The 17,881-nt window shown below is 37.3% G+C and overlaps 1 pseudogene; it reads left to right on the top strand.

The window, feature by feature from the left end:
* The first annotated feature begins 286 nt into the window (after positions 1-286).
* LOC121486615 lies at positions 287-10,121 on the top strand (annotated as a pseudogene).
* Positions 10,122-17,881: the final 7,760 nt, after the last annotated feature.

The raw sequence follows: 17,881 nt of genomic DNA, 5'->3' as shown, positions 1-17,881 counted from the left end.
CTAGAGGGTTTATAACCCAGTCCAACTGTGAAAAAAGTTTATTGCCTATTTAAAACACATCATTTTCTTCTTCCTTGGTAACAAAATCATGGTTTTACTGGGGTGGCATTGTGTCCAGCTATAGAACGTTATGTTTCCAGTTTTTTTTGTTTATTTGTTTGTTTGGTTTTTTTTTTAGAAAGATCAATTTGTGGCCAGTGAGATATGAATAGAAGTTTTGCGTGAGGCTTTTGGGAAGCTGAATTCAATGGGCAGGATCTATAGCCCTTTTGCCTTTTATGGAGACATGGAGGCTAGAGCTATAGTGACTACCAATGACAATGAGACCCTCAAGGATGAAAGTCACAAAGAACGAATGGTGCCAATGATAGCCTGTGGTGTTATGGCATCATGAAGTCATCACGTCTACCCTAGAATATGAACTTTCGGGCCTTTGTACTTGATATTACTATGCTCATTTTTCTTATGTCTGTTGCTGGTAACCATATACAATACCAAATTGGTAGACCATGCTATATCTTGAACAACTCCATTTAACAAGTGTTATTTAGTGCTTACCCTAGGAGCATATGGCTAAATATCTGCTGTAGATATGTGAAAGGGGAGCCCAAAGGGATGGAAATAATCAGTATCTGGCTTTTCTGAAGGTCCTGTCTGGTCTCCTGGATGAGTATGGATAGCCATACTTTTAAAGAACTCAACCACTACCCATGAGTAGCATATGATATATACATAAAGTTCCCTCCCACTGTAGTAAATGTTACCCTGTGATACATTAATTAGGGAGCTTCAAAATGTAGAATAAGCATTATCGTCACCACATTTGTCTAAATCATTTGATTTGAGACATTCTTTATGCACCTGTAATCTGATCAAAGTGACCTAAGAATGCTCTTAGGGAGGCTTGACTGCATTTGACTGTAACTAAGGTAACACATATTGAAATAATTATATTTAGCTGTGTTGAAAGAGCCTGAAAAAAATATGAAGAGAAGGGAGATAGACTTAAAAAAGTAAAGGACTAAAAGACAAAATGTGGTAATGTCTCTTGCATTAGTCAGAAGAGAATGTGCCTTATTTAAATAAATAAATTTGTATTCTCTGTGAGCTTCATTAGCATGAATCCAATTCTGACAGTTAAGCTGTAATGAATTCACCAAAATAGCGCCACCCTGTTGGGATGTGTTTGATTGGCCAGCTGCTACTCTTCAAGTGATTTCTCTCCCAGTCACGAGCATGCAGTGTCCTCAAACACAGCACCCCCACAGGAGTGTGGCTTTGTCCAATACCCTCCATTAAACAGTTTTATTCAGACTATAACCTAGTTATTCCAAAACCCCTGTGAGGAATACCATATATAGAAAGAAGAGGAATGTTTGGGTGTTCTTATTTTTATTTCTATAAAATCTCTGCTCTGATTGCACTTTTTCTTTTATCTGGTTGCATTTTCTCTATCTCTTATAAAATGCAACCATTTCCCATTTCCCTAAGTTTCAATCTTTCTTCTCATGCTTCAATTTTTACTCAAGTGGATAATGTCTTTCAGCAAACATCTTCCAGATACACATACATGTACACATGCATACATATATATGTATATACACATAATATCCCCTAAGAGCCACAGCTTCATTTCACTACTCCCCTTTGCAGTAAAATTCCTCCAGAGTTGCTGCACTTGTTTTCTTCAGTCCTTCTCTCATTTTCTGTTTAATCTACTCCAATCCAACTTTTGCACTGATAGCTCCATGAAACTGCTGAGTAAATGTCACCAATGCCTCTCATCTTGCTAAATCCAAAAGTCAATGCTCTGTCTTCATTTTCCTTGATCTATCAGCAGAATTCCACACATTGATTTCTCCCTCTTCATCAGTACTCATTAGTCTCTCATTTTCCAGAACTCAAACTTCGGATGTCACTTATAAGTCACTGGTTGTTCCTTCTTAGGTCCTTCTCATTGGTGTGCTCAGGGCTAAATCTTACTTACCCTTTTTTATCCCAAATATCTGCATCTCTGTCTTCAAGTATTTACTCAAATGTCAGCTTTTACAGCAAATCTAATTTCACTACTCTATGTAAATTGCAATGACCAACTCCTCAATGCTCTCAATTCCCAATACGCCCTTTTTTTCAACAAAGCACTTATCACTTTCCATGAAAATATAAAATTAACTGTATTATCTTTTTTGTTGTTTCTCTTTGAGTATCTTCTCCCACTGGCCTGCAAAATCCATCAGTAGGAAGAATCTTTGTAATTCTATTCTTTTTTTTTAATAAAGATGTTTATTCATTTATTCATGAGAGACACAGAGAGAGATAGATTGGCAGAGACACAGGCAGAGGGAGAAGCAGGCTCCACGCAGGGAGCCCGACGTAGACTCGGTCCCAGGTCTCCAGGATCACACCCTGGGCTTAAGGCAGTGCTAAACTACTGAGCCACCTGGACTGCCCTCATTCTATTCTTGACAGTAGACTAGTATCTCTAACTGATCATGGTAGACTGGCTGCTTAGTAAATATTAGCTGAATAAATTATGTTGACCATGCCTCTGGTTTTTTAAATAAATTTTTATTCATTTATTTAAGAGAGAGCATGAGTGAGGGGAGGGACAGAGAGAGAGGGAGAAGCATACTCCCTGCTGAGCATAGAGCACAAAATGGGGATCCATCCAGGATCCTCAGATCATGACCTGAGCTGAGCAGACCTTACACTGAGGCACCCAGGTACGCCTGGATGGTGAAAATTCTTGAAAAGAAGAAAACAATCATTGACTAAGACATGGACTAAGACATGGACATACTGGCATAAGCAGGGATGATAATCGATATAATTAACAATACAAATAGCATAGGCGCTGATCATGAGAATATCTTATCAGGTATGCAGGTGCATTCTTATTGAATACTATCCCTGAGTGTAGGACATTTTTAGAGAATCAAGAAAGATCAAGAGCTTCAGAAAGAAAGATGAAAGAAGAAATAAGGAGAAATTAATATCAAGTCATTTTAAGAATAACTAGAAGTTTAAAACCAATAAGATCTGGAAGGGAGAAATACCAAATTCTCTGGCTTATTAGCCCTTTAAAAATATTTTGTGATTCACAGGCTGTCTTAGTCTATTCAGGCTGCTATGACAAAATACTACAGACTAAATAGCTTAGAAACAATGAAAATTTATTTCTCACACTTCTGATTGCTAGAAATCCAAAGCCAGGCTGCCAGCATGGTTAAGTGAGGGCCTTCCTCCAGGTCAGGGATTTCTCACTGTGTCCTCACATGTTGGAAGGGGCAAAAGATCTCTCTGGAGTCTTTTATAAGAAACAAATCCTATTCATGATGATTTTACTGTAATGACTTAAATACCTCCCAAAGGCCTCACCTACTAATACCATCACATTGGGCATTATAATTTCAACACATGAATTATGGGAACACAAATGATTGTTTATTCAGACCATAGCACAGCCCATCCTATATTCTGCTACTCTGACCACCAAGCTAGTGATCTAACTTCTTTAAAGATGGCTATACCTTGAGACTATAACTAACAGGAAACTGAAGATACTTCAGTGGAAGGATTTGTTTTCATCACTCAGGATTAGAAAACCTATTTTGATCTCAGTAGAAATGAATTTACTCTTGGAACTTCATTAAATTCTGCAGATTTATTTTTCTGGTAATATAACTCTAGTGAGGCAGAGGCCTCTTAGATCTGCCTCCTGTCTCTCATTTCTACTGCCTTGCAACTATAAAGTAGTAGCAGCTTGAGTACTCTGAGCCCCTCAACAGCTGATGCTCCCATAGTCTCTCTGCCACTTGGCTACCGGCTGCTGGCAGCTCACACTGGCAAACATGGTCCCCACTGTTTCTAGGCTCAGAGGAGCAAATGCACATAGCACAGCAAATGCACAGTAGTTAAAAACACAGGCTTTAGTGCCAGGTTGCTAGGATTCAAATCTTTACTCTAACACTCACTAGATGTATGACTTTGGGCAAGATACTTCGTGCCTCAAGTTTCCTTATCTGTACAATCAGGATAATAATAGTATCTTAGTCATACAATTGCACACTGTGATTTATTATTAAGCTTCATTTAATTTATTAATGCTAAACTATTTCATTGAAATCTGAGTCTGCTTTTGAAGTCTTCTTGTTTATTCTAGAAACAAATCCTTTTTAAAAATCACCAATATACTATGAATAAAGATGAGACCAGTATTTAAAAAATACATATGGTATAATTTCTAATTATTCAATATACTGTTCTTTTAACTAGCAGCCTCCACATTTTCAATGATTCTTATGATTTTGCAGGATTGTGGTTGCAACTGAACACATACACGATTGAAACCTTACCCTCAATATATTACCTTTAAAATTGTAAAACTGCTCAAAATATAATGATATTGTATTTTTCTATACACATTTTAGAAATAAACCTTTCAATGACTGGCATTAATAATATTCAGCTGCAACAGTCGTATTTAAGAAAAATGAGCTTTAAGAATGCATCAGTTACATGGAAGTATGCCAAGGTAACTAAACCGATTTTTCATGACACTAAGGTAATTTCTGACCCCTAAACCTACAATGGAATAAAAAAAAAGAACAGGGACAACTAACTTTGACACTTTCTGGGACATTCATCATCATTTCAATGAGGGAGGAAAGACAAGGTGGTCACCCTAGAAGCTCATTATCTTCTTCTAGTCATTACACTTATAATCCCAGTGGCTGCCAATACAAAGCCAATTTTGTCAGTTTAAAGATATGGACAATATTTCTTAAAGTCTTGTGTTTTAAAAGGCATTCTTAGGAGCTGGGATAAAAAAGCAAAGCAGTGGGACATTTTCATGGTCAGAATATTGATAGATTTCCTCCTTGAAAATTTAAGTAAAGTTTAGGATCAGGCTGTGAATATGTTTAGCCCCAAATGTATTATGAATCAAAGCTTTTTTTACACTGGTCAGCAAAACCAAGAGGCCAGAGAAATGTCCTAATCTAATCTATTAGGTACGATTCTCTAAGTAAGTTAAAGTAGATACAGTTAAATCAGTGAATCAATATTAATTAACCTTGCCCCACCCCACACACTTTCTTTGGCAGAGGCTTTAGACAAGAGAGACCAATGAAGTCTAAGCTCTACTTTGCTACCACAGCCTTTGGAGAAAAAAATAGTAAATGTTGATCCTATTCTGATTGGTTGGAGCTGAGGGAATATTTTTAAATGACTGGGTCACAAACCAAGACTACTTGAATTAGATCATCCATGTAATAGGAACTAAGATCCATTTATAAGCCTCCAACTTATTCCTGGGGTCCTGGGATCAAGCCCAGTATCCTTTTGCTCAGTGTGGAGTCTGCTCCTCCCTATCTCTCTGCCTCACCCAAACCCATCCTGCTCATGCTCTCTCTCTCTGAAATGAATAAATAAATCTTTAGTAAATAAATAAATACATGTTGTTAAAATGTGCTTACTTTAGTTGAACCTTTATGAATAGCTTAGGAAGATTTGAAACTCAGTATTATAAACTGAGACAGTCCGAAAAAGATTACCTTGTCCCAATTAACAGACCTTTTCCATTATATATATATATATATATATATATATACACATAATTTTACATACATGATTTTATATAATTACATATAATTTTACATATGTAAACATAATTTTATGTAATTATGTATACACATATATGTATACATATATACATATAATTTTTGGTAAGCTATATTATACTTATTAAAATAACTGCAGGGATTTCCACTGCCAGTTTCTTGGCAAAGGTCTCATTACTTTTCAATAGGCTATTTCAATATTATTGTAACTGGCTTGTTTTCTTTGCTGTCTTTCTAGTCTTCACATGTGTTTCAGAGTGACTTCCATGATAATTCTTCTGTGTTATACTTAGAATCTGACACAGTGACTGGACTAGTGGAGAAACTAAGAAAACTGGTAATGAATTAATAAATAAACCCCCAAACAGAGCTCTGAAAATATTAATTCCCTGTTTAAAAATTCTATTGGATTCACATGACCTACGACATAGTTTATACTTCTAAACTTAATATCTTTTACAACCTAGCCCCCAATTTTTGTTCCAAAAATACCTAATGCAATACCTAAAAAAGTGTATATTCCAGTTAGACTAGTCTCTCGATCCAGTTAAAATGGATCATTCTCAGAACACAGCTTGCGTCTAGATGTCTTTGCACAATACTGTTACCTCAGTCTAGGAACCCTTTCCCTCTTTGTCCTTTCAAGTCATATCCATACTTAAAATACCAGTTGAGGGTAGCCCGTGTGGCTCAGCGCTTTAGCACCACCTTCAGCCCAGGGCTGATCCCAGAGACCAGGTATCGAGTCCCCCATGTCAGGCTCCCTGCATGGAGCCTGCTTCTCCCTCTGCCTGTGTCTCTGTGTCTCTGTCTGTCTGTCTGTCTCTCTCTGTGTGTGTCTCTATGAATAAATAAATAAGATCTTTAAAAAATAAAAATAATAAAATAATAAAATAAAACACCAGTTCAATTTTCACCTAACTTGTAAGTGATTCTCCAAGTGGAAAAAATTCCTCTGAGTTTACATGCTCTTCAGTTACTTGTGTTTTCAGCAGGTATTTATTCTTTGATTCATCAAATAGTTTTTGCAAACTTCTTTGTATGAGGAAGCAAGCTAAGTGATGAGGATCTGTCAGTGAAACATTATTTGCTCATGAGACATATAGGCTAGTAGGAAATCCAGACATCCAAGCAGATCGCAATGATGGTGGTCCTTTAGTAGTTATAAGTATGGGATCCTAGACAACCCATAAGGGAAGCATTCAACCCATGTTCTTGGGGTATCAGGAAAGAATGTCTGGAAAAAGTAAAATTTACTGTGCCTGAGCATCATGAATCATTTTTTTGAAATATTGAATGGATCTCAAATTAAAGTCTGATTATGCGAATTCCCTTCTCAAAAATTTTTGAAGTCTCTTTATTGTCTACGTAATAGAGATCATGCTGCTAGGCACTTATAGCTATGTAGGAGTTATTCAAAAGAATGGAAGCCCAAGAGAGGAGAGGAGAGGAAAAATAAAATATATTTTTATATATTTGCAGCATATAAAAAGACTTGAAGGAGAGAGCATAGCAAACTGGTTAATTTCCATACTTTCTCACTCTCTGACCCCCATGTTTTTTCTTAATCAATGAACTGCAAAACAGGTCTCACATGTTGTAGTGTAACAGCAGTACAGTGTAGTGTAACTGGAGCTTTTTTTTTTAAATCTTCACCCCAAGATCCTAAGTCCTTTATTTGAGAGAATTTGTCTTATATTCTCCAAAATGTCATTCACACAAACAGGGTCACTAATCAACTAAACATGTTGAATGCAGTTAAATATGATAATAACAGTCAAAGGAGAGAGGATCAGTGTGAAGGAAAACCAGGTGTTTTCTCTTTATATACTGTCAAATGCTTTTAATTATTAATTAATATTGATTAGCTTCTGTCTTTTCCAGAAATTACTTTAACTTACTCTTCATTCTAATGCTTTGCGTTTATTCACAGCCAACCCAAATTGCATTTCCTCCTACTTCTCAGAGCTCTCCACTTAAGATGTCAAAAGTTGATGTAAAGTTTTATGCCTGAGGCATCAAAAATCTTTCATCTTCCTGACTATACTGAGCTAGAGCTTTATTTCTCTTTTTTTTTCCTTAGGACTCTATTTTGTTTACCTGCCTAGATTTCTTTCACAGAGCAAGAAAGTGATTCTATCTATATTCACTTTTCCTGTAGTTTGCAACATGAACTAAAACTAGAAAAACATGTAATGATCACAAAGCAAACATTGCCATGCTCTTACCCCTTTCCCTCACAATGACATTGATACATCTTCCATAATGCCACTCATAAGCTTTTTTTCTTATTAGTTCTACTTTCTTTTTGAAAGAATAGCACAAATAACTTGTTTTGCCCTGAACCAAAGAGTAAGTTGAGGATTTGATATCCTCTCCCTTTTAAATTTCTTAGTGTATAAATCCTGAAAAGGACATTGTTTAACACAACCAAATAGGTCCACCAAAATCAGGAATTTAACACTGATTTGTTCACACCATCTGTTAAGGGCTAAATTTTATCCACTTAAAATTCATATGTTGAAGTCCCAAACCTTGATGCTTTAGAACATGACTGTATTTGGAGACGGGGCCTTTAAAGAGGTGATTAAAATGAGGCCAGTAGGATGGATTCCAGTCTAATCTGACTGATGCCCGATGAGAAGAGATAATTTGAACACATGAAGAGATACCAGGGATATTTATATATATACATTGTGGGACCACCATGTGAAGAGGCAGCAAGGGGGCAACTGTCTACAAACTGAAGAGCGAGGCCTATAAAGAAATCAACCTGATAACACCTTTATCTTGACTTTCGGCCTCCAGAACTATGAGAAAACAAACATCTATTGTTTATGACACCTAGTTTGTTTTACTTTGTTATGGTACAAACTAACACTATCTAATCCACAAACCCCATTCAAATTTTTTATAATTGTCTAACAATAAAATGTATTGTGAAATATCCAAACAAGAATAGTCAGTTGCATGTAGTTATCATTTCTCTTTTTTCTCCTTACTCTGGAATGGTTCCTCATTCTTCCATTGACTGTCATAGTCTTAATGCAAGGGCATATGTATCTGCAGAGTTATTTTTTATAAAGACATTCAATTTGTCATATATTTTCTCATGATTAGACCCAGTCAGTGCATGCTGTGCTTTAATTCATTGAATGTTATTTTGGACTTCATCCCAAAGCTGGTGATGTTAACTTGATCACTTGACTGGAGTCATGTCTGCTGTGATTTTCCATTTAAAACAGTCTTTTTTTCTTCCTTTTAAAATTAAGTTTGTTGTTGTTTACTTGTTGTATGTGGAGATAAGATTTTTAAAAAATATACTGATTATCATTAAAATTTCACCTAGTATTTTTAGCATCATAGATGATTCTAGGCTGTGTCAATTACTATGATATTTACCAAGTGGTGAATTTTTAATTCTTTCTTCATACATTACATGGATTTATACTATAAGGAAAGATTTGTCTTCTTTTCATTTGTTCATTTTTTATAGAATTTATATATTTAAGTTTTTATTTGAATTCTAGTTAGTTAACATACAGTGAAATATTAGTTTCAAGTGTAAAATATAGTGATTCAGTGCTTCCATACAATACCCAATGCTCATCACAAGAGCTCTCTTTAATCTCCTTTAACTAATTCACACATTTACCCATCCCTTTCCCTCTGGTAACCAGCAGTTTGTTCTCTATAGTTAAGAGTCTGTTTCTTGGTTGCCTCTCTCTTTCTTCCCTTTGCTCATTTGTTCTGTTTATTAAATTCCACATATGAGTGAAATCATATGGTATTTGTCTTTCTCTGACTGACCTATTTTACTTAGCATAAGTCTATAGGTCTTCCCTCTAGAAGGCTGAGAAAATTATTTACCATGAACCGGCATCTTTTGGACAACTCCAAGGATCTGCAAGACAACCACTTTTATGTTGCAGCAGGACTGGAGACCTTCAAGTATTTCCCTTACTGGAAATCCTCAAAGGTGCCCAGTGAGGTCCAACTAAAGTATACAGACATGGAGAAGTGCTCACAAAGAAAGAAAATAGAGGATTCCCAAGGAAAAGAACCTCATAAGTACGACAACGCTTCCCATAAGGAACAGGATTCTGTGTTTTATGCCAAAGAGGGAAAGAATAAAATGCTGGTAGAATCTTTAATCCCAAACGGTGCAGACAGCGACGTGTACCAAGCTCAGACTCCTAGCATGGAAACCCAGGGATCCCCGGAAGTCAGAGAAGACAAGGACGTGCAGGTGGAGGTGCCCATGGACCAGACACCAGCTGAGATAGTTAAGGAAGATTAAGAGTTCCAAGATAACCCCCTGATCTTGAAAGCAACAAGCATCTCTCAAGAACCTCAGCAAGAATAAAAAAAGTGGTTCCTTTCCTGATGGCCAGGGAGTGGAAACCAATAAACAAGCAAACAAACAAATCACCTTTATATCTACTTGATATCAGTTTTCCTTCAATCACCCTGCTTCCATCTCACATACGGACATTTTAGCAGCAAGAAAAATCGCATCTGGATTGAAATAAGCCCATATGCTCTGTCTTCTCAAAAGCTAAAAAGGAGAATTTTTGAATGGATTCCATACTGTTCTAATTCCTTTTCTTGATGGTATTTCTTTTTAGTAAACATTTAAAAGAATGTCATTGCCAATAGCAAGATTTCATTCTTTTATATGGCTGAGTAATATACCATTGCATATATATAAACACCACATCTTCTTTATCCATTGATCAGTCGATGGACACTTGGATTGTTTCCATAATTTGTTTGTGATAGATAATACTGCTATAAACATCATGGTGCATGCATCCCTTTGAAATAGTATATTTGTGTTATTTTGATAAATAATGCAATTCTCGGATCATAGGGTAGTTCTATTTTTAACTTTTTGAGGAAATTTCATACGGTTTTCCAGAGTGACTGTACCAGTTTGCAGTCCCACCAACAGTGTAAGAGGGTCCTTCTTTCTCCACATCATTGCTAGCATTACTCTGATACTGAAACTATATAAAAATAACATATAAAAAAAAGAAAAGTATAAGTCAATATCCCTAATGAATGCAGATACAAAAATTCTCAATAAAATACTAAAAAAAGAAAGAATAAGAACCATATGATCATTTCAATAAATAAAAAGCATTTGACAAAGTATATCATCTATTCATGATAAAAACACTCAACAAAGTGGACTTAGAGGGAACGTACTTCAACATAATAAAGGCCCTATATGAAAAACCCACTGCTGGGAACCCTGGGTGGCACAGCGGTTTGGCACCTGCCTTTGGCCCAGGGCGCGATCCTGGAGACCTGGGATCGAATCCCACGTCGGGCTCCCTGTGCATGGAGCCTGCTTCTCCCTCTGCCTGTGTCTCTGCCTCTCTCTCTCTCTCTCTCTCTCTCTCTGTATGACTATCATAAATAAATAAAAATTAAAAAAAAAGAAAAACCCACTGCTAATATTATCCTTAATGAGCAAAAACTCTGAGCTTTTCCTCTACAATAAGGAACAAGACAGGGATGTTCACTCTCACCAGTTTTTCAACATAGTACCAGAAGTCCTAACCATGGCAATCAGACAATAAAAAGGAAGAAAGAAAGAAGAAAGAAAGAAGAAAGGAAAGAAAGAAAGAAAGAAAGAAAGAAAGAAAGAAAGAAAGGAAAAGGAAAAAGAAAGGAAAGGAAAGGAAAGGAAAGGAAAGGAAAGGAAAGGAAAGGAAAGGAAAGGAAAGGAAAGAAAGGAAAGGAAAGGAATCCATATCAGCAAGGAAGAATTCAAACTCCCTATTCGCAGGTGACATGTTATTCTATATAAAAAACCCAAAGACTCCACAAAAAAACCTTCTAGAACTAATAAATAAATTCTGTAAAGTCACAAATACAAAATATCTGTTACATTTCTATGCACAATAATGAAGCAATAGAAAGAGAAATTAGGATATCAATCTCATAATTGCACCAAAACCAGGAAGATACTTAGGAGTAAACCTCACCAAAGAGGTGAAAGACCTGTACTCTGAAAGCTATAAAATTTTGATGAAAACAAATTTAGGATGAGAGAAAGAAATGAAAAACATTCCATGTTCATGGATTGGAAGAAAAAATATTGTTAAAATGTCTATATCACCCAAAGCAATCTGCACATTTAATGAAATCCTTATTAAAATACCAATAGCAATTTTCACAGAGCTAGAACAACAATCCTAAAATTTATATGGAACTAAAAAAGACTCTGAATAGCCAAAGTAATCTTGAAAAAGAAAAGCAAAGCTAGATACATCACAATTCTGCATTAAGTTATATTACAGAGCTATAGTAATCAAAAGAGTATGGTACTGGCACAAGAATAGACATAAAGGGTGGCACGGGTGGCTCAGTGCTTTAGCGCTGCCTTCAGTCCAGGGCCTGATCCTGCAGACCCGGGATCAAGTCCCACATCAGGCTCCCTGCAGGGAGCCTGCTTCTCCCTCTACCTGTGTCTCTGTCTCTGTCTCTCTCTCCCTCTCGCTCTCTCCCTCCCTGTCCTCGTCTCTCATGAATAATAAGTAAGATCTTTAAAACAAACAAACAAACAAAAAAGAATAGACATAAAGATCAATGGGACAGAATAGAAAACCTAGAAATGACCCACGACTCCGTGGTCAATTAATCTTTGACAAAGGAAGAAAGTATATTCAATAGGAAAAAAGTCTCTTCATTTTTGCTTTTGTTTCTTTTGCCTTCGTGGATGTATCTTGCAAGAAGTTACTGTGGCTGAGTTCAAAAAGGGTGTTTCCTGTGTTCTCCTCTAGGATTTTGATGGAATTTTGTCTCACACTTAGATCTTTCATCCATTTTGAGTTTATCTTTGTGTATGGTGAAAGAGAGTGGTCTAGTTTCATTCTTCTGCACGTGGATGTCCGATTTTCCCAGCACCATTTATTGAAGAGACTGTCTTTCTTCCAGTGGATAGTCTTTCCTCCTCACAGAGGAAGACATAGACATGGCCAACATGCACATGAGAAAATGCTCTGCACCACTTGCCATCAGGGAAATACAAATCAAAACCACAATGAGATACCACCTCACACCAGTGAGAATGGGGAAAATTAACAAGGCAGGAAACCACAAATGTTGGAGAGGATGCAGAGAAAAGGGAACCCTCTTACACTGTTGGTGGGAATGTGAACTGGGGCAGCCACTCTGGAAAACTGTGCGGTGGTTCCTCAAAGAGTTAAAAATAGACCTGCCCTAAGACCCAGCAATTGCACTGTTGAGGATTTACCCCAAAGATTCAGATGCAATGAAACGCAGGGACACCTGCACCCCGATGTTTCTAGCAGCAATGTCCACAATAGCCAAACTGTGGAAGGAGCCTCGGTGTCCATCGAAAGATGAATGGATAAAGAAGATGTGGTTTATGTATACAATGGAATATTACTCAGCCATTAGAAATGACAAATACCCACCATAGGCTTCAACGTGGATGGAACTGGAGGGTATTATGCTGAGTGAGGTAAGTCAATCAGAGAAGGACAAACATTATATGTTCTCATTCATTTGGGGAATATAAATAATAGTGAAAGGGAATATAAGGGAAGGGAGAAGAAATGTGTGGGAAATATCAGAAAGGGAGACAGAACATAAAGACTCCTAACTCTGGGAAATGAACTAGGGATGGTGGAAGGGGAGGAGGGCAGGGGGTGGGGGTGAATGGGTGACGGGCACTGAGGGGGGCACTTGACAGGATGAGCACTGGGTTTTATTCTGTATGTTGGCAAATTGAACACCAATAAAAAATAAATTTATTATAAAAAAAGGAAAAAGTCTCTTCAACAAATGGAAAACTGGAGAGCAACATGCAAAGGAATAAAACTTGACCACTTTCTTACACCATACACAAAACTAAATTCAAATGAATTAAAGTCCCAAATATGAGGCCTGAAAACATAAAAATCCTAGAGAACAGAGGCAGTAACGTCTTTGATACTGGTCATAGCAACTTCTTTCTAGATATGTCTCCTGAGGTAAGGGGGTAAAAAAAAGAAATCTAAATTGTTGAGAGTACATCAAAATATTTATTTATTTATTTATTTATTTATTTATTTATTTATTTATTTATGTGCTTAAATCATCCCTAATTTACAATGGGAGACTCCTCCAGCTCAATTCTTGTTCTTTTGACATGTTCCAAACATTCTCTGAGTACTTTTTTCATAAGTTATTTCAGGCTCATTTTACATATTTACCCATCCATTCCTGGAGTTAGCCACTTCTTCAAGAAGCCATTGTTCCTCTTAGTGACAATAGTATTTTGAAGCCAAGATATAGGGAATAAATTATCTCCTTAATATGGAGGTGTCACTGCTCCCAGGCTCTTCCAGTGAACAAAGTGGACACATAAACAGACACAGATATGAGTTCACATTGATAATCCAATTCTGATCCAACATCATAACAAGATTTATTGGGGTTTTCTTCATATCTATATTTACACGGCCATTCTCTGACAGTGAAAAAAATGGCTCCTAAATAATATTTGCCAGTGTAAATGGGCTCAGTCCCCATTTAGGTAACCAATCTATTGTTGATACTCTCAAGTAGGCACCCTCCCCTCCTTTCTCAAACTTTGACATTGCATGCCTGGCCACTCTCATCATCCCCTGTTCAATCACCCTCTGCCTCCACCCCAGCATTGCATGACTAAATTGCTCTCACTCCATGTTGAATTTAGGAAGAAAGGAAGCAAGCAAACTATTTTTTTTTTAAGATAAATGTTTCATCTAGCTATGGAAGTAAAACTAGATGTTTCAGGTCTTATCAAAATGTGGGTTAAAATGATTCCCAAATTACAATAGACCCTTCTCCTGCAGGCGTTCAATTAGACAATCCTATGTATTTCAGGTCTTCCAATGAGATTACAAACAGGTGAGCTACTGGGTAAGCACTTTAATTCTTTCTCGTTTTGGTTTCCTAGTATTGAAAGCAGTGGTGTCCACCTAACTGAACAAAGATCAAGAACATTTAAAACCCACTGATGTATTTATCCTACTGATGCACAATTAAATCACAAACTCTGGTGTAAGGCCCAATCATGAGCATATTCTAAAATTCTCCATGTATTTATCTTTTCCATTCACCATTGACTTAAAGTGGTTTTTTTTCCCTCCTTCCTAAAGATTTACTTGTCATTTTAAGAACATATGACTTAATCTTACTGTGAAAGGCAAATATTAACATGGAATCTATGGTCTATCTACTTCCCCAACCTTACATCCCCACCTATGTACTCTCTTCTCCTTGAGTGTGAGAGAACATGCATGCATCTAACCAATACAATGTGGCAGAGGTGAAAGGATTTTGCAGATATAACCCCAGGTTCCAAGCCAGTTGATTTGGAACTAATGAAAAAGGAGGTCATCTCAGGTGGGCCTGATTTAATTAGTTGAAAACCTTTAGAAGAAGAGAGAGGGATAGGAAGAGGAGGTGCTGTCCCTGATGAGGTCTTCCCCTCCCCTCCCCTCCCCTCCCCTCCCCTCCCCTCCCCTCCCCATCTCCTCCCCATCTCCTCCCCATCTCCATCTCCATCTCCATCATCTCCATTTCCATCTCCATCTCCATCTCCATCTCCCCTCTCCTTCCTCTTCCTCTCCCCTCCTTCCCTACTCCTCCCTACCCCCCTATCCCCCTTGTAAAAAAATAAGCTGCTAGGTTGTGAAAATGGAGACATTAATAAAGCAAGGGATGGAGCAGCTTCTAGGAGGTGAGGGTGGCTCCTGGGTGATGGCAGAGAAGAAAGGTGACCTCAGCCTCACAATGCAGGGAAGTAAACTTTTTCCACAACCAGAGGGATCCTGGAAGATGGTCTTTCCCCCAGTTGATCCTCTAGATGAGAATACATCTGACCAGTACCTAAATTGTAGCCTTGGGAAATCCTGAACAGAGAACCCAGGTATGTTCTGTCCCAATTCCTGACCTACAGAAATGTGAAATAGTTAATGTATGTTGTTGTAAGCTGCTATTGGTATGATCATTCGTTATGCAGTAATGCAAAATTAATAGAGTTATGAACATCTTTTTGGTTACCAGAATTTCCATTTGTTACAGGTTAAGGATCTTATTTGGATCTGAAGATGGGCAAAAACAAAATAAAAACTAGAGCATTGAACAGAGAGTAGGTGACTAGTAAATAATTTTGACTCTATTTCAGTCTTCCAAAGAATATTTAAACTTTCAAGGAGTGCTTTTTTTTTTGTATATTTTTTAATTGGAGTTCAATTTGCCAACATATAGTATAACATCCAGTGCTCATCCCGTCAAGTGCCCACCTCAGTGCCCATCACCCAATCACCCCATCCCCCTGCCCACCTCCCCTTCCACTACCCCTTGTTTGTTTCCCAGAGTTAGGTCCTTAAGACAAGAATACTATGAGGTTTTCAGAATAAAGTCTTAAAAGGAATTTTCTTAACTCTATTTCAAGAAATATCTAGTAGATGTTAATTATCTGTGATTAAAGATTATTTTGGATCAAGTGATTTGAACAAATATGGACTTGAAGAAAATTAAACAACAAAAAGTTCTTAATATTAGGGCTTCTTAGAACTTCATTATAAAGCTACAAGAAGTAGGGTCATAGAATCTGCAGAATTCCCATAGCTTTTAAATTTTGAACTTTTTTTTAACCTAAATTCTTAAATTCCTAAAGTGTGACTTACAGACCAAGAACTTCAGTGTCACCATCCTGAGTATTTGTTAAAATGCAAATTCTTAGGGATCCCTGGGTGGCGCAGCGGTTTTGGCGCCTGCCTTTGGCCCAGGGCGCGATCCTGGAGACCCGGGATCGAATCCCACATCAGGCTCCCGGTGCATGGAGCCTGCTTCTCCCTCCGCCTGTCTCTGCCTCTCTCTCTCTCCATCTCCATCTCCATCTCCATCTCCATCTCCATCTCCATCTCCATCTCCATCTCCATCTCCATCTCCATCTCCATCTCCATCTCCATCTCCATCTCCATCTCCATCTCCATCTCCATCTCCATCTCCATCTCCATCTCCATCTCCATCTCCATCTCCATCTCCATCTCCATCTCCATCTCCATCTCCATCTCCATCTCCATCTCCATCTCCATCTCCATCTCCATCTCCATCTCCATCTCCATCTCCATCTCCATCTCCATCTCCATCTCCATCTCCATCTCCATCTCCATCTCCATCTCCATCTCCATCTCCATCTCCATCTCCATCTCCATCTCCATCTCCATCTCCATCTCCATCTCCATCTCCATCTCCATCTCCATCTCCATCTCCATCTCCATCTCCATCTCCATCTCCATCTCCATCTCCATCTCCATCTCCATCTCCATCTCCATCTCCATCTCCATCTCCATCTCCATCTCCATCTCCATCTCCATCTCACTCTGATAATTTACAGCCTAAGAAATTTTTTTTTTCAAATGAACATCCAAGAAATAAATGTGTTAAACATTAACATCTGTTCTGAAGTAATTCGTTAAGCATTGCCATACACAGATGAGGTGAAACTTTCTTAAATACCCATTTAAGCCATTTAAAATTGCATGTGTTAGTAATGAATATTAGGTATTTAACTTCTAAAATCCCAGTGAATATGGTAGTATATCAAAACTTTATAGTTATTAATAAAAATAGTTATGTAATACCAAAAGGTGGTAAAATTGAAAAGAAGGGGATTGGTTTCTATTTGTACTGCATGGAAAGAAACAGTAACAAAATTTGCGCGAGTGGATTGGATTGTACCTTGTTTAACTATTTACTGTCACTTAAATTTTTAGGCTGACAAAATAGATCCCTTTGGATCAGTCAGAGATTTAGGCCAGAGCTAAAATACAAGAGCAGTTATCCATTTCATTAGATTACCTAGTTACCCATTGATTCTAGGGTGCTTGCTGCTTCATCTTTATTAATCTTAATTAATTGTAGTGTGGGAGAAGATCCGCTACAAAACATACTGGTATTATATTTATAATAGCCTTTTTTGCCAAAAATTGTTCATCACATATTTCAGTCAGATTATAGCAGATAGATTAATGGGTTTGTGGAATCAAGTAGCATATAAGTAAAGGAAACTTTAAAAAATGCTGACAGTGTCAAAACTGGCAATTCTTTTTAATTACTCTCATCTTAATATGAAAAACATGCATAATGTGAGCTAAATTCTTACCAATTATTTACTTGAGTTATTTATTGCCATTTTATTTTTTTTCAACATACATTACTCATTTCCATTCTTTAATTTCTGGGTA

Source organism: Vulpes lagopus, chromosome 1 (genome assembly GCF_018345385.1).
Source record: "Vulpes lagopus strain Blue_001 chromosome 1, ASM1834538v1, whole genome shotgun sequence".
Classification (NCBI taxonomy): domain Eukaryota; kingdom Metazoa; phylum Chordata; class Mammalia; order Carnivora; family Canidae; genus Vulpes; species Vulpes lagopus.
The sequence above is the reverse complement of the archived record's forward strand: the minus strand, read 5'-3'. Positions and strand labels throughout refer to the sequence as shown.